We start from the raw sequence: 14,685 nt of genomic DNA on the forward strand, positions 1-14,685 counted from the left end.
ACGGGGGCATTCTGGTGCTTTTAATGGACTGCTAAAAACAAACCCCTCCTCCAGTCTCTGTTCAAAGACTTTGCATAATTCAGGTTAGGTCCCCATCCAGCAATGCCCTAAATACAAATGTAACTTTCAACACGTAAGCTGGATGAAATAAATGTAATTACCATTGTGCTTGCATACGCTTTGTTGGATTAGGACCATGCTCATTTACTGAAGCTACTCAGAGGTTTGCCAGAGGAGAGACACTGTTTATTTTCTTTTCAGTAAAATATTTAAAAATATGTATTTGCTGTCTTGTTTCCATTTTCTGAATGACTGAAGCATTTTCTTGGCCAGTTTAATTGATTATCCAGATGGTTCTCACTATCATCCTCATTCCTTTTGATGACCAGTAAAGCACTTCTTTTTGTATAACATTCCCATGTTGAATCTGCCAAGTCTGCTCCTATTCAGAGAATTTTGTGATTAATTTTAAGGCAGAATCTCAGAGATCACTGTAGTGATGCAGTGCAATATGTACCAAATGCACTCTTTAAGAATCCTCCCAAGTATAGATAATATCAATTATTTATTGTCAAAGGATGGCCAACTACAAGAGTTTAACTTCTTTGCACATAATTTCTCCCTGCACACCTTGTAGCTATGCAGTGGTTATTAAGCCTTTTGCTTTAAGTATTCATGAGGAGTGATACACATGGCAATGACTGCCAACTCATAGTTGGGCTGACTTATTGAATACTTAAAGAGATATGATTAAGTAAAATAAAATTATTTTTGTCCTGGATAGAAAGGATACAATCCTGAAGCAACATATTTTCAATACTGATACCCCCACCTTCAATTTTAGTACAGAGTAGTGCTAATCATTTGATGTATTTTTAAACATAGGGAGGTCTATTCACCAGTGGAAGCTTCTAAAAATGGTACCATCCTATAGAGAGCAAGGGAAAAAGCAGCTATAATAGTAGCAGTTGGTATTTTTAGAGATGAGAACCACAATGCTTATCAGTTCCGGTAATCTGTGTGGTTTGTACAAAGTATCTGTGTGGTTAACACTTTGATCCTGGAAACACACACACTTTTGCTAAAAAAAGACAAGTCCTGTATCAGATCGATGCATTGCTGGTTGGTCACTATGAAACAACAGCGTACAAACACTTGCTTTTCCCTGAGTGAAGCTAGTTGCTTGAGCAGTGAAGGTAATTAAACCCTGTTTCTAATGGGATTTTCTTCTCTGACTTTGCCACAGGAGCCTCCCAATTCATTCCCCTGTTCCTGCTCCCCCTGCAGTGCCACCAGCTTGCCCACCTGCCCTAAGCCGGGTGGCACCAGGGCTCACGGTGCCTGTGGCTGCAGGCGCTCCAGAGGGACAGCCAAGGCAGCTGCTGTGCTCCCAGCACTGCTCCCTCACCCAGCCCACTCTGCCAGCCCTTCCAGCACACCAGAGTCAGCAGCAGCACCACCACTTAGCTCAGCTTTCCCTCCACGTTTTGCAAGGAAGCTACAGGAACTTCAGAGTGTTTGAGACTCGTTCCTCCCTGGAACTGGGCCGTCACTGCCCACAGGGTCAGAGTGAGTAGTGAGGGAAGGCTGGAACAGACCCCATGGCAAGGTGGCACAGCCTTCATCACTGTGGGAAACGAGGGCTAAAAGGGCTCAAAGATGCATCATCCACTCCATGCTGCTGCTGCAAGGTAGCATCAGCCATGCCTTTGTTGTTCCTACCAAGTGTTTGTTTCAGCAGCTCATAAAAGTCCTCCTACAGCAGAAATGTTTAAACCTCTTTGATGTTTGCCTGTCCTTACCATTACATTGGTTCCCCCTGTGATAAATAATCTGAATCTCCCATTATAATTTCAGCTCATTCTTGAAACATTTCTGTGAACACTGAAGCTTTTTTTTTCACTTTCCTGTTTTATAATACTTTCCTCTTCAGTACATTACATCAATTCCTTTCTATCTGTAGATGACCACTGCAAGGCCTCTGATCATTCTTGGTTTTGCTCTCTGCATACTCTGTAGCTGCTTCTTTCATTATTTTTGACCATAGTTCTGGCAACTGGGCACAGCACTCCATCTGAGGCCCTTCTAAATGCTGAGTAATAAAGGCTGACTCTATGGGGAAGCCATTAAATTAGCAGTATCTGTTAATATGATAATTTCAAACTGCAATCAGTAGTTTTAACATCAATTTTTACTACTTTATTGACATTACTTTTGTGTGCATTGTTTACTAGAAATGTGCCTACTGTCAGTGTGTAAAACCACTGTCCTTGAAGTTCTAGGGGTATGCTGTCCCATAGTTGAATGACCTTACTGTGTTTTCTTATTTGACAATAATGTCTGTAATCTTCATTTCATTTTAGGTAATAAAATACTATTTCTCTCCTTTAAACTTTAGACAGTGTCCTCATTCTTAAAAGCCTTATTATTTCACATCCATTGAGTAAAAGGGATAAACTTGTTCACACTACTTACATGAGTTACAATAGCATTTTACTAAGTTTATACATTATTATCGGATACATGATTTTTATGTGAAAAGTCATTGCTGATTATTTTATGTTTCTTTAAAACCCATTTTTGCTTCATGAATGAAGAAAGTAAGATCAACACATAGCAGCTTTCTCTTGAGATGAAACATGATTATCAGAGGATAAATTGGCTACTCAAATGTTTGTCTGGATTCGATTTCTTAGGCAGAAACACTGTTTCTGATCAGTCAGAGTAACACTCAGTCCTGGGAGCTAAATGCCTATACCCTAAACAAAGCACCCAAACATAAACTCAATCCTAAGCTTGTCTGTAACAACACTGAAGCAAGGAAAAATACACATGCTTAAGTGATTTTCTACTTACAGCTTTTCAAAGTCTCTAAAAGTAATGAATTCATTTTTACCCAGTGTCCTATCCTAAATACTTTTTTATTATATATCAAAATAAGAACACTGAAGCCATTAAGAAAACTGAGTACAGAGTGTCCAACAAAACACACTTATTTTTGAGGCTTGCCTAATTGAAGTACCCAAAGGTAACAGTACACTAATTAAAAATTAGTGATTACACATATTACAAAAGGACATCTAAGATCTCTACTGATCTCTTCATTCTGCAGTGGGATGAGTTTGGGAGTGTGAATTTATATTCTTCACTGCCCTGCCTGCTAAACATCAGTATTTCCAAACACTTTATTTAGGGACCTTCTGGCAGCAAGAAAGTGAAAGAACGGCATGATTACTTAAAGCAGCTAATTAAAAAAGAAACTTATTTTTACATAAAAACATCAATAGCTGTTTCATATGTATGCTTGAACTGCACATTTTGCATAGCAATAAAATTCTGAGCTAAGAACTCCACAAAAATGCAATTTTGGATACATTGAATACTGTCTGGTATAAACCTACTTTGTAAGAAGGTAGTGAACATCTCTGAAACCCTGTGATATCCCACTCTTGACCTGCACAGCCTTGGGCATGCACAGGATTATTGTCTCCATTAATTTTATTGATAAATACTCATGTGACAGAAGTCTTGGGGATTCTTTCCTGCAAGGCTGCCTCTAACATCTGCAATATAAAAGCAATTACTTCAAATTTGGATTCCCCTAAAATAAAGGAACAAACAAAACTTTGAGAAGACCTAAAGTTTCAGAAGGTAAATAGAATCCCACTCTTAGTATCTTAAATAATAAATGTTTCATTTGGAAGCTCGTGTTATGTTAGACTGTTGGATTTGATGGTCCTGATGTACCAGCTGAGCTCATCGAGCTCCACAGAAATATCTGTGATCAGCTCATTTCTAGACAATTATTACCTTCCAGCTTTAGGAGGGAAGCAAGTGACTGAGTGCCAGTATGGGTGACATAATTAATCTAAATCCTGTTTTAAAACAAGCTCTGCTTTTCAAGGCAGCAGGAGTACACTCTTAGCCACACAAAGAGCCAGCCCTCCTGAGGATCAGTATGAATCCAAGGAGAGGCTGAGGACCATCAAGTTATTTTGCAATAATCTATAACTAGTCATTAGAAAAAATAAAATTCCAATCAGCCCTGACCTATTTTTGATTCCAGATAACTAAATTTAAAAGCCTTTAAAACCAATTTAAATCTCCTGAATCATCCAGGTCTTACTATGTAAACACGCAGGCTTCATTTAAATTTTTCTGGGTGAAAAATGAGATGTGTAATTATATAGCACTAAATAGCATTGGAGAAATTCTGTGATCACTATGATACTATGTAGAAATCATGACTACATAACTAGAATTCATTAAGCCAACTATAGGATAAAAAAATTATTTTAAAATAGTGGAAAACAAATATCATAACTTTTCCACTTTTGAAATTTCCATGTCTGTAAGACTGAACAAGGGTTTTTTGAGGATTTTCTTTTGGTAAGCTTCTTAGGAGGTTATGGCTGGATGGAAGAAATTAGTCTTGCACCATGACATGAAGAACAACAATACTGGCTAGTCATATGTAATTAGAAACAATAGAAAGTCATAAGTCATCCATTAAACAGGTTGTTTTTTGGTGGATATTTTTTGTTGTTTTGTTTTAAATCTGGGCCTATTACCAGATGTGAATTGCTTTGACAGATGATCTCTGCATGCACATAATCAGGTGCCAGCTAAAGCTAAACATTGTATTAAAAAAGTCCTCTACCAGACTCAACACATCTTTAGTTTAATACAGAAACAAACAGCAAACAGAGTATGGAAACACCTGTAGCTGGCACAAATAAGTTAATTTGCTGATGTATAGTTCCATACCAAGCACATTAAAGGTAGTTTTTCTCTAAATTCATAAAGGTTGTTTCATTATACTGTTGCTCATTGCTCAGGCAAAGAGCCAACATTTTGAGCCTTCCTAAAATGAGAGACCTGTATAGGATTGGGTATGTCTTTGTCATAAGCCTATTTATGAAATATGCAATGAACATATTAGAGAGAAAAAGAAAGTGGCATCACTTTCCTTGCTTGCAAATCCCATTTTTGCTTTTGTGAAATGCCTCTGACAGAGGCCAATGGCTTCTCTTCAAGTTTTCTGATGAGAAAACAGGCACTAATCCCCATTTCTGTACTTGCAACCAGTCTCCCAAGGCACATGATTAACACCTTGCTCAGATCCTGCCACGTCTACCAGCTCCTACTGGTTCCAGCTCCCTCAGTACACATAAATGTTTCATTGTTCTCCTTTACTCATTGACTGCACTCAGGCCCGTGACTGAGCACAGGCACAAACATTTGCCAGAAAAGGAGCATTTTCAGAACACCTCCAAAGAAAATGGTCATGCTTCCACTCTTTTTCCCTCTTTTCTTCCTCTATCCATACAAACAGGGACAAAAAGTCTCCTGGTTTTCATTTTCTGCATGAATCAGTAAGAATGGGAGCACTACCATGGGAAGCCTGGACAAAGGAGAAAGGTTTGCTTTCGGCTTTCATTGATGGGTGACTGGAGAGTTCTGAATTTTCCTCTTGTTAGTAATTTTTCAGCAGAGTTCTCATGGTCACCAAGGTGCAAATGCAGCAAGATCATACAGTACAGTAAGGGTCAACTTTATTCCCATTCCTATTTCTGTTTAAAATAGGTTTTAAAAACATTATCAATGTCAATGAAGACTTATCACCAGAAATATACCAGCAAATCATATATTGTACAAATATAACACCTTACATTAGGTATTTTGGGAACAGTGCAAAGTAAGGATATTTATTGCCAGCTATCCTTTGTCATTCAACGTTCCTGTTAATTTTACTGGAAGGTAGTCCAAGCAGACACCACAGAGTGTAATGAGGATTATAAAATCAGAGTGGGTGATGCACTGAGGAAGCTGTCAGCCTCAAAGAAATCTGATTACATGCATTATCCCTGACACTTCTGATTTACCAGAGAAGGGGGAAAATTACAAGAGATAACATTCTGTTTTTCACACCTGAGTACAGAGGAAGCTCGAGGCATTATAATGTTCTTTGATATAAATGCCTAATTCATACTGCACACATCTTTTGTCCTGCCGACTGTCATATCATTTACCATTGTGGCACCTCTGTTTCCAGCCTCCCCATGGATTGCTGGTGCTGCACATGAAAGATTTTGAGGCACAGGCTTCTTTTTATTCAACAGGGCTGTTTTAACAGTGTTGTAAGAAAAAGGGAAAAATAATTAAAACAGTCTGGTTTGCAACAGAACGATTAAAAAATGTCATATGACAAGAAAAGGTTCACCATCCTAATTAGAATGGTGACACTGATCATCAATAATGTCACCATAGTCTTCCCCACTGAAAATGTTAGGTTTTTAATTCCTGTTACTACTTGTTGGTTTGGGTTTTGGGGCTGGGTTTTTTGCTCTCAGTTGTATGGAGAGGACAGCTCCCCGGCTAAGGTGAAAGGCTTTTGTAAAATTATTAGACTTGATTCATTAAAAATTAGGCTTTTACACCAAAGTAAGCCTAAAATTGAATGTAAAATCTCTTTGGTAGTTATAAATAAATCCATACTTCTTTTGATTATTTTGTACATTTGCTTAAAATGAAGAGCTCTTGGGAAGATCACACATTTGCAGAGCTGCCTGAGAGAAAATTTATAGCTTGTCAGCTGCAGAAAGATATCATCTTCCAAAGTATTTTTGGGTGACATGGTAACAACATTCAATAAGATATTAAACAGAAATCCTTTGCAAGCTGTGCCTGTGTTCACTGTGATACTGCTAAAAAGTTTCTTTCTCTCTAAATGGAAGAAAGCAAGTACATCATTTGAACATCTGCACAGTGAAACACACATCCTTTTTCATAATTATGGAGCAAACTCTGTGCTGGCTGGCCCAGTGGGGATAAGGAGAAGCACTGCACAGTGCATTTGTTACCACAGGGATCCTGCAGACAGGATTGCATTCCAGCAGGCCCACCCCAGGGAGGCACTTGGAGACATGATAAAATACTACAGCCCTGTCTGCCTGCTCAGCCTGATATACAGCACCTGGGAAACCTGCAGTAACACCATCTCCTTATTTTGAATAATATGCCACTGGAGCTGTATCATATGAAGCTGAGATCTGCACAGTCTCAAATTATTTCTTAATTTATTATTGTAACGCGTGCTTCCTTAAAAATTCTGAAAAGAGTGCTAATGCAAAAATCTCTGATTTGTTTAGAAGAGCTTAAGCTCCAGGACATGGAGATTTCTTGCTGCAGAGCTGTTCTTGCTGTTAGCCATCCTACACATTCAGAAAGTTTGGATGTGTGGTAGGGAACTCTACTGCCATAAAATAAATGGCAATAAAATCAATTCTCTCTGTATGTATTCTAAGCTACACTATTCAGGGACAAATCTCAAAGTGACTCCAATAGTTTCAGCAAACATGGCCCCCTTCAGTCATCACATCACAGACAATAATTTTCACAATCAATAAATTTCATCCATGGGCTTCCAATAAATGGTCCTTAGAAGAATATTACAATGGGAAGGTCTGGAATGTGACCTATCCTGGTAACTAACCACAGCAGAATCTTCTCCAGCTGCACATCAAAGCAGCTGTAAAACTGCTTTTAGCAAGGAATTAGAGTTCATTCAGAAAATCCAACTATTTTACTCAATCAAATTTCTCATCATTGTTGACTGTAGAGTTCCTACAGGGCTGCATTCAAAGTCTTGGGATTTTGTTGTGGAGGTTTTTTTGAGGCAGACATAAATTTCAACATATTCCTGGAAAACAGGAATGAACTTCTTGATTCCAACTCCTTAATCTGCCACTTCTCCTCCTTTCTGATTTAATTTTGACTATTTAGTATCTTTTACAATGGCTGCTCTCTCTGAAATTGTTTTATTCCACTATCCAGGTTCAAGTTTTTGGGCAAATTGGGCATTGTGTTTTTCACAGTTTCAAATCTTCCTTTTTCATTTTAGTTGTGAAGTCCATTAAGAAACTACTTTAAACCATGTCCACTTCAACTTTTTCCTCCTTTTTTAACTGGTGTTTACCATAAGCTCAGTTTTATTGTCACCTTCCTGATTGCTGTCTACCAATTAGACACTGAAAAGCAAAAGGGTATCTGGAGTTTCCATCAAGGAGAAGGTACCCCCTGGGAATGAAAAACAACCCCTGGCTGCTGCATCTGCTGAATTCTAATGGAAATGAATTTAATCTAGTTAGAGGATAGACACTGGGGTTTATTAGTGCCAGAGGCCTTCTGAACTGTGTACATGCTTACATAAATCCTCACAAACTATTTTAAATTTCATTTATCTCTGTAGCTTTCTAGTTCTGTAACTTTATTATAACATGGTGCTTAATGAAACCATAACAAAACCCTTCTTACTATGCAAAATCTTTTCCAACATGGTTTTATACAATATAAACTAAAACCAACACAAATAGGGACAGGGTGGTAGACAGGTGCCTGGTTATGTCAGTACCACTAAATACAGCAGCCTAAGCTTGTGTGTCAAGCCCATAACCATATTTAAAATACCACCCCAAAAGCCACTTACCCCAAAGAGGATGGTGGCAGGACTGATCCTAGGAAGGAGATAAATCTCTGCACATTATCAATACAAATTAAGCACAGAGGTTATCAATTGCATCTCTTGTGCTGATGGAGGAAAAAGCAACCAATTCTTGGTCTGAGACCCTTTTCTAAGTCATTCCCACTTTTTCATGTTTTTGCCTTGAGTTTTGAACTCCCATTGCAGTGACATCAAGATGTAAAGATGTGATCTGTCTTAACACAGTTAAAACACTAAACAACTAATTTCAGCCAGTAGGCAAAGAAATGCTGTTTCTCTGCCTTTTAAATAAGTTCCTGTGTGATGGGTTTTTTTTGGTTCAGCAGCAGAGACTAGCTTAGACCAAGTGCTGTAATACACATTATTACTCATACAGACAAGTTACAAGGCTAATCTAAAAAAAAATATCATTTGCTGTTTTGGAGATCTGACAGATGTTATTTCCTACATCAAAAGGATTATGTTATCTACAACATAAACTCTGAGTAATGTATGCATTACACTGTTTTAGCAGTCTGAAAACCAAGTTTCACCTAGACAAACATAATCTGTGAATGCTCTGATACATCTCCTTTTGCACATATTTAATAAAACATTACCAATCTTCCATATTCTAGGACAGCCCAAATTCAGACAATTAACAAGAAAAGCAAAATAGGACATGAAATCCTATGTCTCTATTTCCATCAGCAGGTTCTGTGTTGGCCTGGGGGATGTTGGAATAGCCACTGCACTTCCCAATTGCAATTTTTGTCTTCATGTGTGCATAAAAAAAAGACTGGTATGTTTGATGTGCACTCCTTGCAGTTCCTACAAAAGGACTATGAAAAATCCAAGTCCTCATGACCATAATTCACGGAGTAACCCTTTTGAACAACCAGGACATTAGAATGCTGATGGACACTTACCCTTCTGATGTCACAGAAGTTACTTACAAGCAAACCTCCTGACTAAGATGTACATGCTAAGCCCACACCACCTTTAGCTTTTGTGATGAAAGACTCAATTTTATTCTTTCAGCTATCCAGACTGCAACTGGACACTTCTTCCAATTACAAGACACGAAAATGTATTAGGTAAAAATATGCAATTGGATTTTCAGATGTCTTTAGTCATTGATCTCTTTACAGAGCCTTAACAGTATCAATTCCAGTTTTGCACCAGCCTAAATTATATAGATTTTTAATTTTTTAAAATTTATTTTGTTTAATTTTTTTTCCTTTTTTTTTTTTTTACATGCACCATATGCCTGTGAATCCTAATCACAAGTCAGGGCTTCAGTGTGCCAGTTGTTCAATGAATATAAAGTTAGGAGGACACTCCTGTCCCACACATACTTTTGTATAAAATGGGAGAGTGAAAAGAGAATACAGACAAAAGAAAGTGGCAAGACCACAAAAGCAAGCAATATAGGAAGTAGCACAGTATGTGACATCCTGATATTTATCTTTTGTTTGTAGGTATGACAAAAAAATACGAGGGACAAAATGTTTGCTGGCATTTGAATGAAAACAACAGATTTGCAGGTTTGCAAAAACTCTCATTCAAAGCATGAGGAGAGGCATAAGAAAAACATGAACATTTGAATTAAGTAACTAAAAAGGCATTGATCATACTGTGTTGAGGTTATTGGAAAAAGGATTTAACCATTCAGGACCACTGAGAGTTGATAGACATTGACAGAGGGGCTGTGAGTGGATCTGAGAAGGAGCATGGTTTATTGTGCAGAACAGAACAGATGATCTCAGAAAGGGATCATGTTCTCCGAGTCACTGTCTAGGGAGAAAATCCCAATTTTAGCAAGACAGGCATCAGCAGAGGGAAGTATCAGAATGTTTATATATATGAACATTTACTCTGTGCATACATGTTCATTTGCTACCAAGCACAGATATAGAATCTTAGAAATACAGCTTTTTTATTTCCCTTTTTCTTCCTTGGTGTATTTGTTGAGAAGTCAGTACTAATTACAGTACTAAGAATCAATCCTCAGTGTGGTTTTGGAAACCATTTCACATTTGACAGCTACAAGTTCAAACAGAAAAATCCCTTGGCATCACCACTGGCTTACACACAGATGCACTTACAAACTTTCCATTTTTTATGAGGTGCCCACATCAGCCATATAACATCTCTTACAGAGAAACCCTACTGGATCTTCTTCACTGTTTTTAACTAAGATAAATCTTCTGTTTCCTCTAGGTTCTACCATTTCCTCTTCATTACTTTCTATCCAGAGGCACAGAAGAATATCTGCTGCCTTTGTTGTATTCCTCTGCTAAAAAGAAGCAATTTTCATGCTTGGTGTCTGAAAGACCTTCCTTAAGAAAGGCCTGTTTTATCAGGAAGATCTCTGTCAGGTTTGGGAAAAGATTAGGATATTTCTTAGGATATTTCTGGTGTCTCTGGCCTCATGGAGAAACTGTGAGGCCTTGCCCATTCCCTGAGTGTCTTCGGTCAAGTTCCATCTTCCAAAGAAGCAGAATTTCATATGCCTCATGCTTCTCTATAAATGCATGGAGAATGTATATAACTTATAAAAGCTTATAAAAGTATACTTATAAAAGTATAAAACTTATAACAGGCCCCAAATCCCCATGCTATCAGAATTATGTGAATGGCAGGAAAGATTTGTACTCTGTTTGTGCTGTGGGAGCGCAGGCCTTTACTGTCTACACACCAGATAAGCAGAAAGATTTGGGGACTGAGCATGAGGAGCTGAGCTATAGCTAGCTGGATCTCCCAGGCTAATTCATACAATGCATTTAAATTTAATAGTTTTGTCCCTCTCATGGTAGTGCATTGGTAGAGAAAAAACCGCATGGATATTCTGTATCCTATTTATAATTTCATGGAGGGAGTGGAAACTGCTGCCATAATTATTTTGCACATATCTGCCAGCATTCTGAGCTATAATTCATGAAAAATCTCCCATAGGTTTCAATAGTTGCTAGAGGAGGGCTGAAAGTGTGAAGCTATTTTACAATTTTCCTCAGTAGTTTTGGGCACTGACCCTGTTTGTCCTCCATCAACACAGGTGCAATTTGCCAGGCCTCAGATCTTCAAGGAACTCCCCTGGTACTTGTTGACAGTCCTCAGAAAAAATTGAATTGTATTATATTCCTTCAGTAACATGGGCAAGGTGACTGCTTCAAACCTTTTCCATTTGCAGGAGAATTTCTAACAAAGCCTGTGTTAGTGTCTCCCTAGCTTGAGTGATTTGAGCCTAACAGGCAGACTAATTGCTCAAGCCTTCAAATTTCTCAGCTGGAAAGAGATTGCTACCTGAAATTTAATTGATTAACTGTGCACATACTCTTAATTCTCTACAGGAATGAAGTAAAGGATAAGAAAGGGAATAATATAATTTAAAGCCATGCATTTAAGTGGCTATGAATTAACTTGCTCAGTTACTGCATAATCCATCATATTTTTCTTCTCTTTCCCTCAGCATTTTACTGAAGAGCCTGACTAAATAAAAGGGAAACAAAGAGAACTTGTGAAGAAATAGAGAGGACCATTAACATATATATCTGGATATCACAGCAGGAACTGAAATTCATCATCAATATCCAGGTATTCACTTTGCCTGACTAACCTTAATATGACAAGTTCCAGTTTGGAGAATTGTGTATGAGAATCTACACAATCAGAAGGGATTTTCTAAACTGAAGCAAGACATGGTACAGAACAGAATAGAGAGAGTGCCTGGTCTGAGGCCTCTGTTCAAGGTAATGCAAATCTGCATTAGGTTCATCTCTTGAGGAACAGAGAACAGTGAAAGCACCTGCACCTCTTGCCTACGGGATAACTTAAACAGGAAAGTAATACCCTTAAAAACACAACTGAAGAACTTGCAAATGATTAAATAATAAGCTTTTGGACTTCGTATGACCAGAATGTGGTCTCCTTTCCACTGACCACAATCTAATTTCATCCACAGTAAGATCTGAAATAATTTCATTATTAGAGACATAAAATATACTGCACATCTGCAAATTAATCGTGGGGGATGGAGGGAATGTTTTTATATAGCTCACACAGGAAGATGAGATTATGGTAAATGTAATAACTTCCCACTCTAGTGAATAGATTCTCCATTTTAACAGATCCAGGGCTTTCTGATTCCATTGTGGAACAATGGAACAGCTCACAATACAAATTAGTAACTTCTTGGGTAGCAGCTCAGTGATGTTTCAAAGAACATGTCTGTCATACCAGCAAATTCATCCCACCCACGATGACCATAACACGAATCTTTAAATATAAGTCAGTTTTCTGTACAAGAACAAAAGGCATCCTCTCTCAAGCCTCCAAGGGAACATGGGGGCAGCATCTATCCTGACAAAGACTTTGTGAGCATTATATTCCTTGCTGTCCTCTTTATTTATCTGTCTGTATTGATTTGCTATAATCAACATCCTTCTCTCTCTCTCTCTCTCTCAGTAGTCGAGTGATAAGTGAACATCTTATGTCCTGTAATTAATATACTGCTCCATAGTAGAAATTTATAAGATTGCCAATGCTTGTATTACAATCCAGAGTACAAAAGTACAAAAAATGCCTACAAATGAACTTGCTCTGCCCATCTCTCATCAAAATCTCTGAATCACTTCTCATAGTTCTGCTTTTCCCCCAAAATACAACTTGTACATCTCCTGTATTTTTCCAGCATCCTTTTCTAATGGGGCAGGGGGTGTCAAGGGTTCAAACTGTAAGCCAGGATAGATTCAAGTCTGCCATGCAGGAACACCTAATCTTACAGCATTGTACAAAGCAGAAATATTCAGCTGTGTTATGATACAGATAACCTTTCCCATTGCTTCCCACAGAAAGTACAAGGGCTTGATTAACCCAAATGTAACAATATCAAAAACATATTTCTACATTTTACATGTCAGAATGAAGAATATTGAAATAATAACAATTAAAATGTTCAAGATAAAAGGTAATTTAATTTTAAAATGTATTTCATGTACTTTGACATGATCTGGGAAATTAACCATAATAAAAGAACTAAACAGGTTTATTTACACAATGATATGCTGCCAAAAAGTGTTGGATATGAAGGCCAGAAGTCAAGTTCCAAACTTCTGAGTCAAATCCACAATGGAAAACAATATCACCACTTCACATTTTCTGGAAACATTGCCTGTCATTTTGCAACCCATTTGTCAGCACTCCATCAAGCTCCTGCCATAATGAACTGCTAGCTACCTCAGATTATTCACTATTATTTATGTAAGATCTTGCACTATTTGGCTAGGTATTTTTGAAGCCTCTTTAGCAAAGATTACATCATTAGTGAAGATTTAGCCCTGGCAAGGCTAAGTCCATTAAGAAAGAAAGGCTGAGCTGTAACACCACATAGTAATTTGCAACTTATATTAGCTAGACTTCTACACTTAATGCAGTAAGATTGGCTATTTCAGTGGTATGACAAGAAAACATGATTACCAACAAACATGCACTCTGTGTGCAGTGAAACCAATCAAGTCCAGCCTCTGGACTGGAGTGGAATTTAAGCACTGGTGCCATCTGATCACTTATGTCACAAATACAATAAGAAAACATCCTACCCTCACCACTTTGCTAGAAACTGGACAGTGGTGAGGAAGCTGCAAAATTGAGCAGCTGGTGAAAGAGGGCAGGATCTCATCAAACCCCTTTAACTGTAAAGACAAGCAAAATAAATATCAGGTCCTAATGTAAGTTATTATGCCATCAAGATATTGTATTGTGAATCAGGATTTAAGAAGAGCAATATTTATCAATCTGGATATTAAATGCTTTCTAGCAGGTATGAAGACAATATAAGCTAAAAGTTAGTGATGAGATCAAACATTTTAACATTAAATGCTTCACAAATAAATGTATTCCATATATTCTGCTCATATCACCAACTGCAGACAGCTGTATAATGTGATACACACAGGATAAAAATGAGAATGATGAGAATGCCTGCTATCTTTAACACACTGTGCTTCTACTGGCCACTGCAGAGGAAGCTTAAGGCCTAGAGTTTACTTAGATGTATTTTTCAGAGATTTTAGGACTTCCAGGTATTACCAGAGCACCTTTAATTTCTCTTGAAAAATATATGCCAACTGGGCTTCAATTTTTCACCATTCTTCCCCTGCCAGCCTTGCACTCCCCTCAGAGAACCTGAATTTAGCCTGCTG

The sequence above is a fragment of the Molothrus aeneus genome, chromosome 11 (assembly GCF_037042795.1).
Source record: "Molothrus aeneus isolate 106 chromosome 11, BPBGC_Maene_1.0, whole genome shotgun sequence".
Classification (NCBI taxonomy): Eukaryota; Metazoa; Chordata; class Aves; order Passeriformes; family Icteridae; genus Molothrus; species Molothrus aeneus.